Source organism: Cimex lectularius, unplaced genomic scaffold (assembly GCF_000648675.2).
Source record: "Cimex lectularius strain Harlan isolate CLEC.00 unplaced genomic scaffold, Clec_2.1 scaffold109, whole genome shotgun sequence".
NCBI classification, from domain to species: domain Eukaryota; kingdom Metazoa; phylum Arthropoda; class Insecta; order Hemiptera; family Cimicidae; genus Cimex; species Cimex lectularius.
The window spans coordinates 1,312,294-1,331,268 of record NW_019392781.1 but is presented as its reverse complement, the minus strand read 5'-3'; the positions used below and the strand labels follow the sequence as shown (position 1 = coordinate 1,331,268).

Here is an 18,975-nt window from a genome sequence, read left to right as displayed (position 1 = left end):
CCGTGATGTAACTAGATCATGTTGTCCCTTGTAAAGAGTGCATCTTCACCTATTGCACAACCAGCGCGGTTTTGCGCAACGTGGATAATGGAGCCGTTTATCAGATTAAACCTCGGCTCCGGGATTTTTTTTACACACACACAAACACACACGGACTTGGATTAGCGATCCAGGCGGAGATTTATTGCGATCGTGTCTCCGCCAACATCTCCCCTTTTTCGCCAAATAAAAATCTCCCATTCTGAGGGACGTTGGAGAAAAAATGATTTCTATTTCCACAAAATTTCCCTACTAATGAAGAAAAAAGAATGAGTTTTGTAAAGAAAAAATTTATTGAGTCCTAACAACCTTTTATATATATGCATTATAATGAAGATCAGAACCACGTAAAATCCTATTATTTCAAATATAAGCAATATTTTTCAGTGATAATTTTGTTTTCTATAAAACTTTATACACAGTTTCATGTTAAAAATAAAAGATCAACAGAAAAAGGGCGAGATTGTTCATGCTAAAGAAGTTGCCTTTCTTAGGTGTTTGTCAAGGCAGCGTATTAGACCCCGTACTGAATCAAGTACTCAGCTCGTACAACTAATCTAACGATCATTCTTTGGAAACGATAGCAATTCTTTCGGAACTCACCTTCACACATTATTGTTGCAATGTTGGTGCAAGAAAGGCTGAAATTAAAATAAGTAAATTTGAAAGACTTTCGTTATTTAGTGATTGAGAAAGGGTGAGAAAAAACAAAAATATACATAGATAGAGAGAAAAATCAAATGATAATGGAATGACTGTATAAGAAGGGAGAGAAATAAGGTAAATTGAAAAAGAAAGAGAGATTTAACAAATAAATCGATAAAGACAGAGTGAATGAGGGTAAAGAAATAATGAGATAATATTAAATGACAAAAAGAGAAGGATGTTTATAAGGGACATGCTATGCAAAAAGAAAAATAAATATATAAATATAAAAAGAAGAGAACAAACGTGAGAGGCAATTTATAAAAAGTGAAAGAGAGGAGAAAATATGAAAAAGAAAGAGGTATTTAAAAAATAAATTGAAAAAGAGAGAGAGGGCATGAAGAAAAAGAAACATTGAAAAAATATAAAAAAGGAAAAACAGAAGAGGGAAGTGAAAAAGAGCTATAATATATAAAAAGAATGAAAAGAGAAGGAGAGAAGGACGAGAAACAGGGCTAATATAATTTCTAAATAGAGACAGCGACATCGAGTGAAGATAAATAAATGAAGTCACATTTGGATTTACAGACATATAAATAGATATATAGATACATAGGTAGGTAGATAGATAAGTAGATTGATGATGTATAGATAAATAAGTGAGAGGTATGAGAAAGAGACAGATATATAGAGAGGCACATGACGGATGGTACAGAAATAAAGATGATGTATATCAATGCAGATATATATGGATGATAAATACATACAGAGAGAGGCAGATACACATATAGGTAAATATTTATATATAGTTGGATAAATGACATATGATGGCATGGTTAAATGGGAAATTAGATAGATAGATAAAGAGACATAAATAGAGAAGAGAGAGAGAGAGAGAGAGAGAGAGAGAGAGAGAGAGAGAGAGAGAAAGAGAGAGATCAATAGATAGATAGTGAGAGAGATATGCAGAAAAGTAGATAAGAAGGGAGATGGATAAATATGATTTGATAGATAGAATGATGGATCGGGATAGATATATTGAGAGGGAAAAAGAGAGCGAGGGAGATAAACACATAATAGACAGATAGAGAGATATGTATAAATAAATAGATAAAAAGAAAGCCAGACAGGAAGTATCATTAGATAGTTGGAAAAAGAGAGAGATAGAGAGAGAGAGAGTGAGAGAGAGAGAATAAAAGAAATTGAGGTGGGAAAGAGAAACTGAGAGAGACAAACATAGACATTTAGGAGAGAGATAAATAGATATGTAGATAAGTAGATAAGAAGGAAGATGGATAAATATGATTCGATAGATAGATAGAATAATAATAGATATATCGAGAAAAAAAGTGAGCGAGAGAGATAAATACAAATAAATGGATGACTAGATAAATAACTAAATATAAATAGATAGATGAAAAAAAGACAGAAAAAATCATTAGATTGATGCTTGGAGAGAGCAAAAGAGAGGGTGTGAAAGAGAGAGAGAGAGTGAGAGAGAGAGAGAGAGAGAGAGAGAGACAGAGAAATAGATATGTAGATAAGTAGATAAGAAGGAAGATAAATAAAAATGATTCGATAGATAGATAGAATAATAATAGATATATCGAGAAAAAAAAGTGAGCGAGAGAGATAAATACAAATAAATGGATGAATAGATAAATAACTAAATATAAATAGATAGATGAAAAAAGACAGAAAATATCATTAGATTAATGCTTGGAGAGAGCAAAAGAGAGGGAGTGAAAGAGAGAGAGAGAAAGAAATAGATATGTAGATAAGTAGATAAGAAGGAAGATGGATAAATGTGATTAGATAGATAGATAGTTCAATCGAACCAGATAAAGAGACATAAACAGAAGAGAGCAAGAGAGGTAAATACATAATAGACAGATGGATGGATAAATAAATATATATAAATAGATAGAGAAAAAGAAAGATCGACAGTAAATGTCATTGGATTGATGCATGGAGAGATAAACAAAGATTGAGACAGAGAGAGACAGAGACAGCCAGACAGACTGACGGATAGAATGATAAACAGCTAGATATTAAATGATATTGAGATATACAAGCTATAGACAAAAATAGATAGATTAGATGCGGAAAGGGGGAAGAGAAAGAGTGATGACAGATAAATAATTGAGGGGAAAGAGAGGGTAAGATAAATATATACATAAACAGATATAAAATATAAAGAAAGATAGACAGATAAATAAATGTATGTATAGACAGATACGATGGATAGATAGGTAAATGAATATATAGATGCGTAGATAGATAAATATGTAGGTAGATAGATAGATAAAACAAAATATAGATACGAATTGTTATCTATTTATATGGAACATAAACTGATAATTGGATAAATAGCTTAATAGACATATAGATAATTGGAGGGGGGAGAGAGCGAGAGTCATAGATACGTACATAGATAGGCTTAACTATTTCAAATAATGTAGAGATATAGTCAGATATATAGGTTGATGAATGATTAGATGAACAGATTGATAAATAGTCAGATAGATAAATATGTAGTTTAACGAATAAAAGGCAAAATGTAGATAAACATATTAAATAATAAATTCGTAATAGATGTGTAGAGAAAATAGAATAGTACATATACGGATGGAAAGATAGATCGATTAATAGATTGAAAATATAGACGTACATGAACTGGTCAATGTGTAGATGGACAGAAAGAGTGAAAAAGTGAGAGGGTTAAAGAAGTAGAAAATTGAGTGTAAACAATTGAAATAGATATAGAGAAAGAGAGAAAAATTGAAGGATGTGTGAGAAGAAAGGTAGAGGAGAGAGGGAAAGAAGATAGTGGGATGTTTGGGAGAGAAAAAAAGATTTTAATCTTTCAAATTATTAATCTTTATGTAGTCTTATGTCTTTATGTATTATTGGTGGAGGTAAAGTCAAAGTCACGAGCGGGATTCGAACCCACGACCTTCGGCTATTACGCCGCTGCTCTACCACTTGAGCTATCGTGACTTCGATCCACTCATTTGTCGGCGAGAATCGAATCCTGATTACACGACATTTGGAAAATAGCAAAAAGGAGGGAAAATTTAAAGGATTGTAGGTTGAGATGGGGAGTTGGTGTCCGAGTGGATCGAAGTCACGATAGTTCAAGTGGTAGAGCAGCGGCGTAATAGCCGAAGGTCGTGGGTTCGAATCCCGCTCGTGCCACTGACGTATTTATTTCAACCAATACCTTACATAAAGATTAATTAATTGAAAGATGTTATTTGCTCAATCGGACCACGAAATCTAATGAAGTTGAAAGATTATAATGTTAATTTATCAGGTTTTTCAGTAATTCGTCCCCCCTTTACTCTCTAGGTTTTTGCATAGTTTTTTTATATAATCAACATTTTGAAAGTTCGCTTTTTTCTGTATTGCTGTAGCCAGGAATTTCTAGTTTCGAACCACTGTTTTAATATCCGAATCGAAAGCACAGGGTAAACGTCAAGGGGGAGGAGGCTCGTTTCGTGATCCCACACGGGGAGAAATAAAACAAATAGGAGCCGGATTGGAATTCCGGACAAAAAGTGATACCACGACTACTGTTGTATAACAGGTCGTGAGTTTCGGCTCTTATTAGTTCTTCTGCTGGGAAAAGAAACGTGAAAAAAATCATGCCGGGGATGTTGGAAGAGTGGCGTGCAACACGTACGGTGCCGCCGATTTATTCATCTCCCCCTCGACTGGGGATCGTAAAAATTCCAGAGGGAAAATGGATCAGCCGTATCAGACGCCTTTTACGATCACGGATCGTCCTCTTGGAAGAAAAATTCGCAAGAAGGTGAAAAAATAAAATTTTATACAGACAAAAACGCAATATCCTTCAAAGGTCTTGGTTTTCGTCGAGTGTCAAATCGAAAATAACAATGAAATCTGATAAACTGCGATGCCTTCTGGACATCACAGGGCCGAACCGGTCCACTCGCGATATTTACAAATCATTTGGTAGTCCGACAAACTGGTTAGACTGTTGTTCACGCTGAGATCATAGAAATGAACAACAATCACTACGTCAACTTATACCAGAAATATAAATATTAATATTTATAACGTGTAAAATATATATAAAAATGGTTACATGTGCATAACAGGCTGTCTTTCTTATACATACTTACAGAATTATAGACAGTATAAGGAAAAATACAGTAAAAAGCTAATTACTAATGGCCAACATGGCAAAATTTTCTATAAAATATTATTTGAAAGAGAATCAAACGAACTTTTCCAATTTTTCAAATATGCGAAATTCACCATATTTTACAACTTGTTGAAGTTGTGTCGAGTTGTGTGCGTACGGAGGAGATTTGTTCGGTCTCTTGGGCAATTGGCAGTTCTATAAGTGGCCGGATCGCATCACCCACATAGTCATGAAAGGCTATGAATTCACGGCGGACGTATGCAAATCGGGTTTACTCTACCGGCGACGGGAGACGGTAATATCATTCCTAATAATATTTGATGCGCATCTCGCGTGTTTTCCCGGCCGGTGGCGAGAGATCGGGTGTCCTACAGAATGTTTACGAAAAACTGATTTATATCCCGAATCGAGGAAACAGGGCAATAAAAATATTTTGAGTTGTCTTCGGGAGACGTAGAAAACGGCTTAGACTTTGAGTAAGAGCTGAATAAAGGTCATTTTTTTACATCAAAATTTGTAACAGTACGATGTAAAAATGACAGATAAAGCTGAATATTAACTCTGAGCGTGAGAGGGTGTGAAAAAGATAGAGATAGATACATACATAGATAACGATAGTGATAGCGAGAGAGAGAGAGAGAGAGAGAGAGAGAGAGAGAGAGAAATTGAGAAGAGAAAGAGAGAGAGAGAGAGAGAGAGAGAGAAACAAAAAGAGAGTGAGAAAGAGACAGAGAAATGTAGATAAGAAGAAAGAAAGATAAAAATGATTGGATAGATAAATGAATAGAAATAGATGTATCGAGAGAGAAAAACAGAGCGAGAGAGTTAAATACATAATAGATATTTATACAGATAAATATAAATAAATAGATAGAAAGAAAGATACACCGAAAATATCATTGGAATGATGATCCAAAAAGTAAAAAGGAGGGTGATAACTATTATTAATAAATGTGATAAAAGAAATGAGGGCGAAAGGGTATAGTAAGAATGAAAAAGTAAGAGATGTAAAGTATGAGGATTTGTGTTTTCAAAAAAAAGGTTGTTGAATAAATGCATGTAACCAGTTGCCTCTCCCTGCTTATAACCCTGTCACATCTCATCCGACTATGAAAATTTGTGAATTAAAAGATAATTTTTGCTTTCAATTATGAACGATTCGAATTAATATGGCATTCTAAATACAATGAAACACAACTTCTTTTTCTTAACGAAAAAAACAAGAAGGTACGTGCTATAATGAATAGGAAGATAAGGAAAAAAACAGGGAGGAAGCGAGAGGGAAAGACTGACAGAGGGGGCAGTGAGACAATCATCAGACAGACCGATTGACAGAAAGAATAAGGGAAGGAGAAAAAAACATTAAAATGCGAGAATAGGAAGCAACGAAATTACAATAAAAAAATAAAAAGGAGGGTGATAACTATTAGTAAATATGATAAAAAAAATGATGGCGAAAGTGTATAGTAAGAAAGAGATAGAAATAGATGTAAAGTTTGAGGGTTTGTTTTTTCAAAAAAAGGTTGTTGAATAAATGCATGTAACCAGTTGCCTCTCCCTGTTTATAACACTGTCGCCAATCACTCGACTACGGGGTTCTCACCGATTGCAAAATACCTTTTTCTTTCAATTATGAATGATCCTAATTGCTATTGGATTTTGAAGGCGATAAACACAACTTCTTTCTTCTTAATTTTCTTCTACAATTAGTTCTTTTTCATGCAAAAGCAATCTGGTAATCGCAAACTTGCTATAATAAACTGGAAAAGGGAGAGGGAGAAAGAGAAAGTGAAAAAAAAACAGAGATATAAAGAGTAATATGTAGATATGTATACAAGAAGAAAAATAGATAAGTATCATTGAATAAATAGATGAAAAAGGGAGCGAATGAGATAAATACATAATAGACACATGGATAGATAGATAAATATCATTGGATTGATGCATGGAGAAATAAAAGAGAGGGAGATGGGAGAGAAAGAAAAATAGATATACAGATAAGTAGATAAGAAGGGAGATGGACAAATATGATTGGATAGATAGATATATGAATAGAAATAGATATATCGAGAGAGAAAAACGGAGCGAGAGAGTTAAATATATAATGGACAGATAGATAAAAAGAAAGATAGACAGGAAATATCATTACATTGATTCATGGAGAGAGAAAAAGAGAGGGAGAGAGAGAGAGAGAGAGAGAGAGAGAGATCTAATATATATAATAGAGAGAGTGAGAAAGAGTGGGAGAGAGAGAGAGAGTGATAAATAGGTATATAGGTAAGTAGATAAGAAGGAAGATATCTATATATCTCAATAGATATAGTGAGAGGGAAAAAGAGAGAAAGAGATAAATACATAATAGACAGCTGGATAGATAGTTTAAAACGAAAGATATAAAAAAATATCATCGGATTGATGCATGAAGAAAAAGAGAGAGAGAGAGAGAGAGAGAGAGAGAGAGAGAGAGAGACAGACAGACAGACAGACAAACAAACACATATATATAAAGATAGAAAGATAGCTTGATTTTGAAAGATATTTAGATATACAAATTATGTACAGATAAAGAAATATAGATAGAAAAATAGATGGGTAGTTTGGTAGGAAGATAACATTTAGACAAAGATATATAGATAAATAAAGAGAGGCGAGAGGGAAATACATAGGTAAAAGGGCAAAAATACTTAGAAAATAAGAGAGATAAATACATAGAAACATGGCTAGGTGGATAGACAGATAGTGAAACGTTGACAACAGAGAGATGGATATGCGACGCAGAGAAAAATAGAGATGGAGGGAGAGAGAGAGTGAATGGGAGGGAACGATAGCTAGAGATAGAGAGATATGGACAAATGGTAGATGGATAGAGAGATTAACAGTGTAATTATTAAAAAATGATAGAAAAATAGAAAGATATAGAGAGATAGATAGATAAGACATGGATAGATATATGGTTAGATAAATGCTAATAAATTTTTAAATTGAGCTTTTTTGATCTTTACGAGTAATCGTTGTATATAAGATATTGTTTCCTTGGGAAATAAGTAATTAGTATATTATAAATCTTTTTTTAAGTGGGAGCTTTTAAGAATCGCATGCTTTATTTCATTGCTGTTTTCCCCCAAAAAATTGCGTTAATAAAGTAAACTCGTAATAAACTGCATTATATAAACAGGTTTTAAACCTTTTCTTTGTTTTGAAGGTGGAATCTATATATTTTGTAAACGAGATGTTTGTTCAAATTTGCTGTTACGTTTTCCTTTCTAATTCGTATTTATTATTTACGGACCGACTCGAACTTGAGCCGGCCGTCGTTATTGTCGGTAAAAAAAATCCATCCGGATCGAAAAACCTCTTTAGGTCACTTTGGACACATTTCCAAGGTGTTCGACGTCTCGAAGAAGAAAACGGACGGCTCTGCTCTAGAAAAAGCTTATCTGGATCGCATTCCAGAAAGGACCGAAGGCAATATTGTTCCGTGTCCTGGCACTTTAATCGGCTTTATCGCCTCGAGAGCCTCGTTACTTAGTTTTTTTATGGATATTTCTCCTTTTTTATTTCGGCCGACCTCCTGCCGGGGGAGACGATTTCAATGGGCTTAGTCGGAATCCGTCCTGCGAGGTTTGCCCCTAAGCGCTCCCTTTCTCCGGGTACGAAGGTTATTGCATATAAATTTCAAATTTCTGGCCGAATTTCAATGGGGAATATTAACGAGTTTTGTTTCCACTTTGTTCACAAAATACTACTGAAGACGTTTATTTGATTCTAAATAGGAAATGAATAAATGAATCATAAGGGATAAATGAACTAATACAGACGAAGATATAATTTTGAGGTCTTAAGAAACAACAAAGTTTGGTCGATTGTTGATAATTGTTCTTTTTCATTAACTTTCGGACAATATATATGTCGCGATATCTGATCAAAAAACCCGTATAAAAGGGCCAAAAATACATCCAAGCCACATTTCGGACCAAACTGAAAGAAAACAGGTTGTTATAATCATTTCTTTTTATGACGTTTTTTATCTATAACAACATACCGTGTATCAGATGTTCAGACCAAAATTGAAAATTAACAAAAAAAAAAAAAAATAGGTCACCATCTCTATCAAACAATAACGACAAAAATGGAACTGTAAGAGGGATAAAAATAAACAACACATTTTAATGGTTGGTCTAATAAGACCAGTTTTAATAAATAAATTAAATTTTAAAAAAGACACTTGCAAATAAAAATAATGAGGGATGTTGAAATAACTAATAACGATTCAAAATGAAACAAATAGTGGGAGGGCTGGGCTAAAGGCCCAATTACTAGCGAAACCTCTAGGTCCGGTACCATTATTTTCCAAACTGATCCATGTAATACCACTCTGTACAAGAATTAGCCAAAAAGGGACTTAAAGTTGCAAAGATCTCAGACTGCTAATCAGCAGTGAAGATTGGACTCCTCCACCTTCGGCATAAAGCGGATCTGGGAATGCCTAACACTTCTCCAATTGTTGAGTCTATGCTGGGTGTTGTGTGCTTCTGGTGACCTGATGGTTCATTTATTGACCACTGGACCCAATAAGTGGCCATGCCGATTCAACACATCTCCAATTATCAGGCAAGCGCAATGAGGCAATGAACAAGCTAAAAACTAGCAAACTAGAACACTCCTTGAATTAAAATCCCAAAATGGCAAATCCCTAAGCATGCTAAAATAATGAACTGAACAAAGGATGAATTCACCAGGGGTAAAACGATCAATGATATTTGGAAAACAACCACCTCTCAGCAGACAGTCATTGAAGAAAATCATATGTCTTTATTCAAGACAATTCCTGTTTAATTACCACCTTAAAAAAACAGGAAAAATGGATAGAACCATACAGACGGAACATACGTGACTACGAACTATTATGTCTTTATAAAGCAAAAATAAACTAAGATCTACCATTTTCTGAAGTTAGGTATATAGAAGAGTCAATTCCACAATAACTATATTTTAAGGGCAAACATTGGATTACTGTGCAAGAATTATAAGGATTTTTTTTTGAAAAATGGAAACTAACATATGTATTCACTGGTAGGAAAGGATAGTTCTGGCTGATAGATAACTGGGTAGAACTATCCTAGAACTATACAGCTATACTTTCCTGCCATTGAGAAACCAACCTACCTCACTTATTTACAACATATGGAGTTTCATCATTAGCAAAAAACTTTTTAATATATTTTAGCTCAATTTTTTTTATTTAATATTATCGTAATGTGTGGTGATTAGTGACCGTTAATCGATAATTATTCAGAAATCCTGAGATGCGGTCTGGTGTGGACACGCAAAATGGCACAATTAGACAGAAGACAAACACTTTGAGCCCTGAAGATGATCTCAGTAAAGATCGAAACGTGGGCATGATAAAGAAAATGTTTTTCTGAAACCTACATCATACCAGAGCGCATCTCACGATTTCTGAATAATTATCGTAATGTTATCTGCTCGTTTTTTATTACTAATAAGTTCAGTATTGGAAATATCGACCAATTTTTGATTCACGAACACTTTGGACCAAGTTATGAGCTTGAAGAAGAAAGCGAATTTTAAGGTCATTATATTTAAATTTTTTTCACAGGCGATCTCAAATTTCCTTGAAGACCGATTCAGACCAACATTCCCGACGACTGAAACTTACGGTTTTTACTGTTACTGATGATGACCTTAAAATAGGTCGGAAGTTTGGCAGTAACAACTGAATTTGCTTTCTTCTTCAAGACCATACCGATCAAGAGTAACAATATATTTGGTAGATGATCCAATGAAAGTTCTGGTGTTGAAACTACCCCAAGTTTTACGTGTTCGTCTCGTTAGTTATGGTCTTGAAGAAGAAAGCAAATTCAGTTGTTAGTGGCAAGCATTCGATCTATTTTAAGGTCATCATATTTAAGTTTTTCTAAGCGATCTCAAATTTCCTTGAAACCACTCACGAATCAAAGTAGTCCCAATGCCGGTTAAGCATATTTCCGATTACGAGAAAAGCGCAATCAGGGTAAAACCTAGCAAAATAGCACACTCCTTGAATTAAAAGCCAAATTTGACGTGTCTAACCCCTAGCCATGATAAAAGCTGAACTAAACAATTAGCCAAATTCACCAAGCGTAAAACGAACAAAGATATTTGGAAAACAACTACCTCCTAGGAGACAATCGATGAAGAAAATAACAGGTCTTAATATTTCCGGTTAAATTACCACCTCAAAAGATAGGAAAAACAAAGGAGTTTCATAACAAAAAAAAACAGGCAGAACCTTACCGAATCTGCTATGAAACTGCACAGATGTCGGAACATAAGTGATTACGAACCATCCTGCTTTAAAAAGCTAAAATAAGCGAAGAACCACCACTTTCTAAAGTTGGGCATATAGATATATAAATTCCACAATAGCTATATTTTAAGAAAAAAAGTCTGATCAGTGTGCTTCCCCAATCACAATGGCAATTAATATGGATTTTTTTTTAGAAAGAAGGACAATGGAACCCAACATTCACTGGTAGGAAAGGATAGTTCTGGCTGATAGTTAACTGGTTAGAACTATCCTAGAACTATACAGCTATCCTTTCCTGCTAGTGAATTGATATAAATTATTCCACCTCACTTAGTCACAAAATATGAAGTTTCGTCATTAGCACAAAAAAAAACAAAAAAAAACTGTTTAATATATTTTAACTCAACTGTTTTAATTTAATATTATAGTAATGCTATCTATTTATGTTTTAGTGGTCAATTGACCAAGTTAATGCTTTCAGTTAATTATTCTTTTTATGTAAGGTCTTGGTTGAGATAAAAAAGTCAGTGTCACAAACGGGATTCGAACCCATGACCTTCGGCTAAATACGTGGGACTTTTTTTTTATCTCAAACAAGACTTTACATAAAAACAATAATTAATTGAAAGAAGTAATGCTATCTGTTTGATCTTTTATTACTAATACTTTCATTGTTTGAAATATCACTTTTTTATTCACGAACACTCTGGACCAAGTTATGATATTGAAGAAAAAAAGCAAATTTAGTTGTTACTGTCTAGCTTTCGACCTATTTTATGGTTTGCTTATAATATTTAAGTTTTTTCACAGGCGATCTCAAATTTCCTTGAAGACCGATTCTGACACAACCGAGGACTTAACCCTGTTCTGATGATGATCTTAAAATAGATCGAAAGTTTGGCAGTAACAAATGAATTTGCTTTCTTCTTCGACAATACCTTCATCAAAAAAGTTCGTGACTATTAATACTGCTAAAAGAAAACAACGAATTGATTTGAATTTTTTATGGCCAACTTTGACCTCCATCCATTGAAAGGTGTGTAGTCATATTGTTTTGGTGTAATCAAAGTATGCTATTTATATATACGTAAACAAATTTAGACAATGTTTGTTTGTTTATGAAAAAGAACGATAGAATGTTGTTCAATAAGAAAATGAGCAATAACCACCTTTCACCCCTCAATTTTTTCGCGTACGTTTAGACTGTACGTTTATCGCCCTGGTGCTGCAGGGATATTTTTATAAGATTAACATCCTGGAAAACCGGTTTTCCCGGGCGGTTTTCTCCGCTGGAAAGCAGGTATCGAACGCGGGTGAAAGGTTGCGGTCATGACCTATTGGAGCAGTTCGTGTGGCCTTCGCTGCATGAAGAGAGAGAGGCGACCTTGCCGGACGATCGCCCGGTCCATCGCTCACACGAGCCCTGATCCAATTGGCCAACATCGGCACGACCCGTGGATCGCATATACGTCACATGTAACGTCCATCATCGTGACAACGCGAAACGGCCGAGGGAAAGGTTCGAACCGGACCTACTGCGAATCTTCCACCTAGAAACCCTACAAATAATTAGGCGAAATATACGATTTTCAAGGACCTCCGTTTGCATCAGAGTCCTCTGAAATTCCAAAAGATCAAATCAGCATGCTAACTCATTCGGTTTTGATTTAATGGACCGTCGTAAATAGCTGTTATTCGGTTGTTTTCCTTCCCTCGCGTTATTTCGCCTCTTCGAAGTATTCATAAAAATAAAAGAAAAAATTATAGTCGACATATAAAATCGGAACGTTTATGCTACGTCCCGCCGGTTTAACCTATTTAAATGTTGTCTCCGAGTGCTATAGAATACTTCAATATGCTAATTTTCTTATATTTAAAGTTCACAGTGGCAAAATTCACAACAAACGTTCGTTCGAATTAATAATAATTTCTCACATACTTTGAAAAATTATGTGTATCGCAAATTCATGCGCGCGAGCAGACACAAGCCTGTAAGAGGACCAAGATGATTGAGGCAAATCTAGTGATCAGTGACCCACTTTTCTACAAATAACTAAATATAAAAACAATAGTGTAAAGTATAACTAGGCATAATTAATGAAATATATACAGTTTTATTTATTTGAACTGATTTTTAATACAGTGGTATTGTTAGTTACATATGTACATTAGAGTATACTCTGTATGTAGAAAAAGTTCAAAAGATAGAATGAGAGAGAGAGAGAGAGAGAGAGAGAGAGAGAGAGAGAGAGGGAGAGAGATAACTCAAAAATATTGTCACATAGAAACAGAAAGAGAGAACAAAACACACTTAGATAGTAGGAAAGAGAGAAAGAACGAGTAGGAGAGAGAGGGTAGATATATACACACAAAAAATTGCTACATAGATACACAAAGTGAGAGAAACACACCTAGATAGTAAGAAAGAGGGACAGAACGAGTGATTGACTGATTGATTGATATCGCTTTATTTACATAACCTCTCATGTGGGAGAGATAGATAGATAGATAGAGGGAGAGAGAGTTGCTTTAAAAAAAAGATATCTAAGAAATAGATGAGGCCAGGGATAGGCGAGACTCCCTGCTTATAACCCTGCCACATCTCATCCGACTATGGAAATTTGTGAATTGAAGGGTAATTTTTGCTTTCAATTATGAACAATTCGAATTAATATGGCATTCTAAATACAATAAAATACAACTTCTTTTTCTTAACGAAAAAACAACAAGAAAATAAGTGCTATAATGAATAGGAAGATAAAGAAAGAAAAAGAGAGAGGAAGCGAGAGGGAAAGACTGCCAGAGGGGGCAGTCAGACAATCATCAGACAGACCGATTGACAGAAAGAGTAAGGGAAGGAGAAAAAAACATTAAAATGCGAGAATAGGAAGCAACGAAATTACAATAAAAAAGTAAAAAGGAGGGTGATAACTATTAGTAAATATGATAAAAAAATGAGGGCGAAAGTGTATAGTAAGAAAGAGATAGAAATAGATGTAAAGTATGAGGGTTTGTGTTTTCAAAAAAAGTTTGTTGAATAAATGCATGTAACCAGTTGCCTCTCCCTGTTTATAACACTGTCGCCAATCACTCGACTACGAGGTTTTCACCGATTGCCAAATACCTTTTTCTTTCAATTATGAAAGATCCTAATTGCTATTGGATTTTGAAGGCGATAAACACAACTTATTTCTTCTTAATTTTCTTCTACAATTAGTTCTTTTTCATGCAAAAAATCAGGTATATTGCTATGATAAACAGGAAGAAGAAGGGAGAGAGAGAGAGAGAGAGAGAGAGAGAGAGAGAGAGAGAGAGAGAGAGAGAGAGAGAGAGAGAGAGAGAGAGAGAGAGAGAGAGAGAAAGAGACAGGGGAACAAAGTATCTGCTTATCAAAAAATGGTTTCCAAAACATGGATGTAACAAGCTCAACCTTCTTGCAAGCCTCTAAATTCTTATCACCCTGATGTCGCATTTATAATTCAGTTTTTATATATTTTTATATGTAAAAGTATCCACATATTTACATTAAATTTCTATGTATAATCAGGTTCTGATAATGTGGGAACATAAGCTTGGCTTATGTTTTGTACCTGTTGATAACCTCACCCTGAAGCTTATAATCGTTTTGTGTGTTTTTGTAATTATTAATAAATAATGTAGAAGATGGCTCGGTACAAAAATCTTAGAAGACCTCGCTTTTTTCATTTCAAAATTTATTTATTTTCGTGTATTTTCTGATGCGCCCGGACGTATTTTTATGGCGCTTACGTGAGAAAGGAATCGATTACGATAAATGGAAAAGTTGTGAAACCCGTGTGGAAGTTTTGGCATAAAAACGCCCGTATCGGCGCCGGAGCAGGAGCGGGTAAAGTTCAGAGTACATATGTGCTTTTGAAAGGGAATACATGAATTATGTAAACAAGGAGGCCTACATGATCTCATGCGAAATGTGAACTATCTAATTTTTAGACTTTTACCGATCCCCGGGATCGTGGGAACCACCTCAAGGCGACTCCGTTTCCCAACGGCGTTCCTTCGTCCTTTTCCGTATCGGAGGATGAGCCTCGGGGGCATTTTCGGCCGTCTCTGTTACCGTTTTGAATCCCCGCCAATCCTGGACACTTTCAAACTCACTTTTTTTCACAATCCTTCAACTTTGACACTGAAGAAAAACCGTTACAGGGGAATAAATCCAATTTGGAAAGGATTAAATTAACCGATGGATTATCATACTGAGCATAATCTGACTAAAATTACAATATAAACTTGAGAATCCTTTCATTCAATTTCCTTCATTTTTCTCTACGTTTCTATTACACAGATAAAAATGTAAACTGTGTAAATGACATTATTTTACTATTGCTATAATTTGTATTAATTTGACAGTTCTTTTTATTAGGGTTTCCTGATGATGGGCGTAAAAAATAGCCTGAAACGAAGAGGAAAAGAAAAATGTGAAATAAACTAACCTTTTATTTATAAAAAAAAATATTAAGTGTCTCTTGGAATTCTTCTAAATTAAAAAAAAAACTTTTTAGAATTAGTAAAAAGATAAAAATATATATAATTTTATCTTTTCTCTCTCCCTAAAAAAATGAGTTATTTTAAAATTTAGGAGTATTCCAAGAGACACGTAGTTTCCTTTTCATAAAAAGTTATTTTATTTTACATTTGTTTTGTTTTTTCCTCTACGTTTCTGTTATAAAGATAAAAATGTAAACTGTGTAAATGATAATTTTTTCTATTGCTTTAAATTGTATTAATTTGACTGTACTTTTCATTAGGGTTTCCCGATGATGGGCGCAAAAAATAGCCTGAAACGTAGAGGAAAAAAGTGAAATAAACTAGCTTTTTATTTAAAAAAAAAAAAGGTAAAAATATATATAATTTTTCCTTTTTCCTCTTCCTAAAAAAACGATTTTTTTAAAATTTAGGAGTATTCCAAGAGACAAGTAGATAATTTTTTATAAAAGACTACTTTGAAAAAATGTGAAATATACTAACGTTTTATTAAGAAAAACTACGTCTCTTGAAATTCTTCTAAATAAAAAAAATAATAAAATAAAAAAACTTTTTAGAATGAGGCAAAAGGTAAAAATATATATAATTTTGCCTTTTTCCTCTTCCTAAAAAAAGTGTTTTTTAAAACGTTAGGAGTATTCCAAGAGACGTAGATTATTTTTTTATAAAAAGCTACTTTATTGTACATTTGTTCTTTTCTTTCCTCTACATTTCTGTTATGCAGACAAAAATGTAAACTGTGTAAATGATATCCTTTTTCTATTGCTATAAATTGTATTGATTTGACTATACTTTTTAACATGGTTTGCTGATGTTGGGAGTAAAAAATAGCCTGAAACAGAGGAAAATGGAAAAATGAAAAATTTGAAATAAACTATCATTTCATTAAAAAAAAAAAAAAAAAAAACTCTTGGAATACTTTAAAAAAAAAAAAAACTCTTTTTAGAAAGAGGAAAAGGTAAAAACATATATAATTTTATCTTTTCCCTCTTCCTAAAAAATATTTTTTTTTTAAATTTAGGAGTATTCCAACAGACAGTTTACTTTTTATAAAAGATTACTTTATTTTACATTTTTTCTTTCTTTTCCTCTAGGTTTCTATTACACAGATATAAATGTAAACTGTGTAAATGATATTATTTTTCGATTGATATACATTGTATTAATTTGCCTGTACTTTTTATTAGGGTTGTTGATGATGGGCGTAAAAAATAGCCTGAAACGTAGAGAAAAAAAAGACAAAAGTGAAATAAACTAATCTTTTATTTAAAAAAAAAACTACGTATCTCTTGGAATTTTTTTAAATAAAAAAAACTTTTTAGGAAGAGGTAAAAACTAAAACTATATATAATTTTACCTATTCCCTCCTAAAAAAAGAGTCTTTTTAAAATGTATGGTATAATAATGTATCGCTGTATGGTATAATAATCGATTGTGAGCGACGGAACATGGTCCACTTTTTTGTTTATAAAGTTTATTCGTACTGATTTAAGCTGATTGAGATTGATTTTCTAAATTTAGAAAATAAAAAAATCATTTCACGAATATGAAAAAGGTAAAAATATATATAATAATCTACTGGCGTGGAATCAACTGCCAAGATTTAAACATGATAAAATTGTAAAACAACCATCAAATATCACGATTATCGTATCAAACATGCTTATCGTGTCAGATGTTATCATGCTGATCGACTCGTGTAAAACTTGTTCAACATCAATTTCTATTAAATAGCTTATTAATTTCTTGAAAACACGGCGTACGTTACAAATATTTATGAATTATCACCGTGATAATGTCAGGTCTTCGTATATCGATCAACTATAAATTGAGTTTTATAAAAGAGCGTTTGTTGTCGGAAATTTTATCACTGTGTTATGAATCTACCAGGTTTATAGAAATGATAAATGATGGAGTGAGTGTGGTGTTCAATACTTTTTAAAAGGATAGTTCCTACTCACAGTAAGTTGTTTTGCAACGATCCGGATTTCGAGCCTTTTAGCTCATCATCAGGTTGAAGGACTTCTACAACCTGATGATGAGCTAAAAGGCTCGAAATCCGGATCGTTGCAAAACAACTTACTGTGAGTAGGAACTATCCTTTTAAAAAGTATCTACCAGGTTTAGTTTTTGATTTTCAAGTCGAACGTCTTTCAGTCATCAGTGCTATTAAGCAAAGCCAATCCGGACGCCTTATCATTAAGATGAGCGTCACCGTATCTTATATGACAACCGATTCGCGAAGGGTCTCCATGTACTGATTGACATAAAATATATGAAATTTTTAAGAATTGTAGCATTCGGAGCAATTGTGAAAAAAATCAGCAGTAGAAAAAGTGGTGAAAGTGCTGTAAACCTATCTTGCCAGTGGCACAGCCTTCGGATTTTTCGAGGGTCAAAATACTTAAAAATCACTTGGATTAAAAATTGTATAAATCATACAAATAGATTCACTGATGACTCTGAGTCACCCGGATAGTCTTTCACAATGAGAGAAATTCTAAAAATCAATGGCGCAGAGACTCGATGCATTGTCAGCAGCACTTACTTCATGGATAGAGATCTCCAAGAAAGTTGATCATAACACAAAGCATAAAAATTACTGGGTTTTGAATTTGAAACTTGAAAAGAAAGTTTGACCGTTTTCAATCTTTTCTCAAAACATGGTAGAGAAGAGATGAAGTAATCAGTACTGCTAAACGAGTACTATATAAGCTACCATAGAATTATGGCTCTCCTTAGACAAGAGTACCTGTGTTTGGTCATTTGGACGATTATGGTCTGGGAAGCCTCGCTGATTTCACGAGATTTTCTGGGCGAGGTTATCTTCTGCAAAACTTTGAAATCCAAGAGGCAACACACAGTCGCTTTGTAATCCTGAGATGCTATTGATATTTCCAGGGGAGGAACCAAGAATCATTACGTTTGGTCATAAGTTATTGCCTTAACACAAGGTACCAGAACTGAACTTGGCTTTGAGCTTAGCTAAAAATACATGAGTTTGGTAGTTTCTGATGTTTACCCAAAGCTTGATAGGGAACAAGAGACCTACAGTTATTAGTACATATATACTTGTGGAATGACAAGTGACATCTACCATTCTGTCTTAAAACTGAGGAAGACATCCAATAAAAGGTCATCTGGACTTCTTCTTGAGACCCATATTTATATTACAAAAAAGAGCCGGATATATTCATTTTAACTCTCAAAGGTACTTCATGGCCTACAATTGGTCATAATAAGTCATAACAAGTGATATTTAAACTATCTGGCTAAGTCTTTCCGCTAA

At 33.8% G+C, this 18,975-nt stretch overlaps 1 non-coding gene across 1 annotated transcript; it reads right to left on the bottom strand.

Moving 5' to 3' along the window:
- Positions 1–3,612: 3,612 nt before the first annotated feature.
- Trnal-uaa lies at positions 3,613–3,684 on the bottom strand. The gene has a single exon. It is a non-coding gene; the product is annotated as a tRNA-Leu (tRNA).
- Between the last annotated feature and the right edge of the window lie 15,291 nt (positions 3,685–18,975).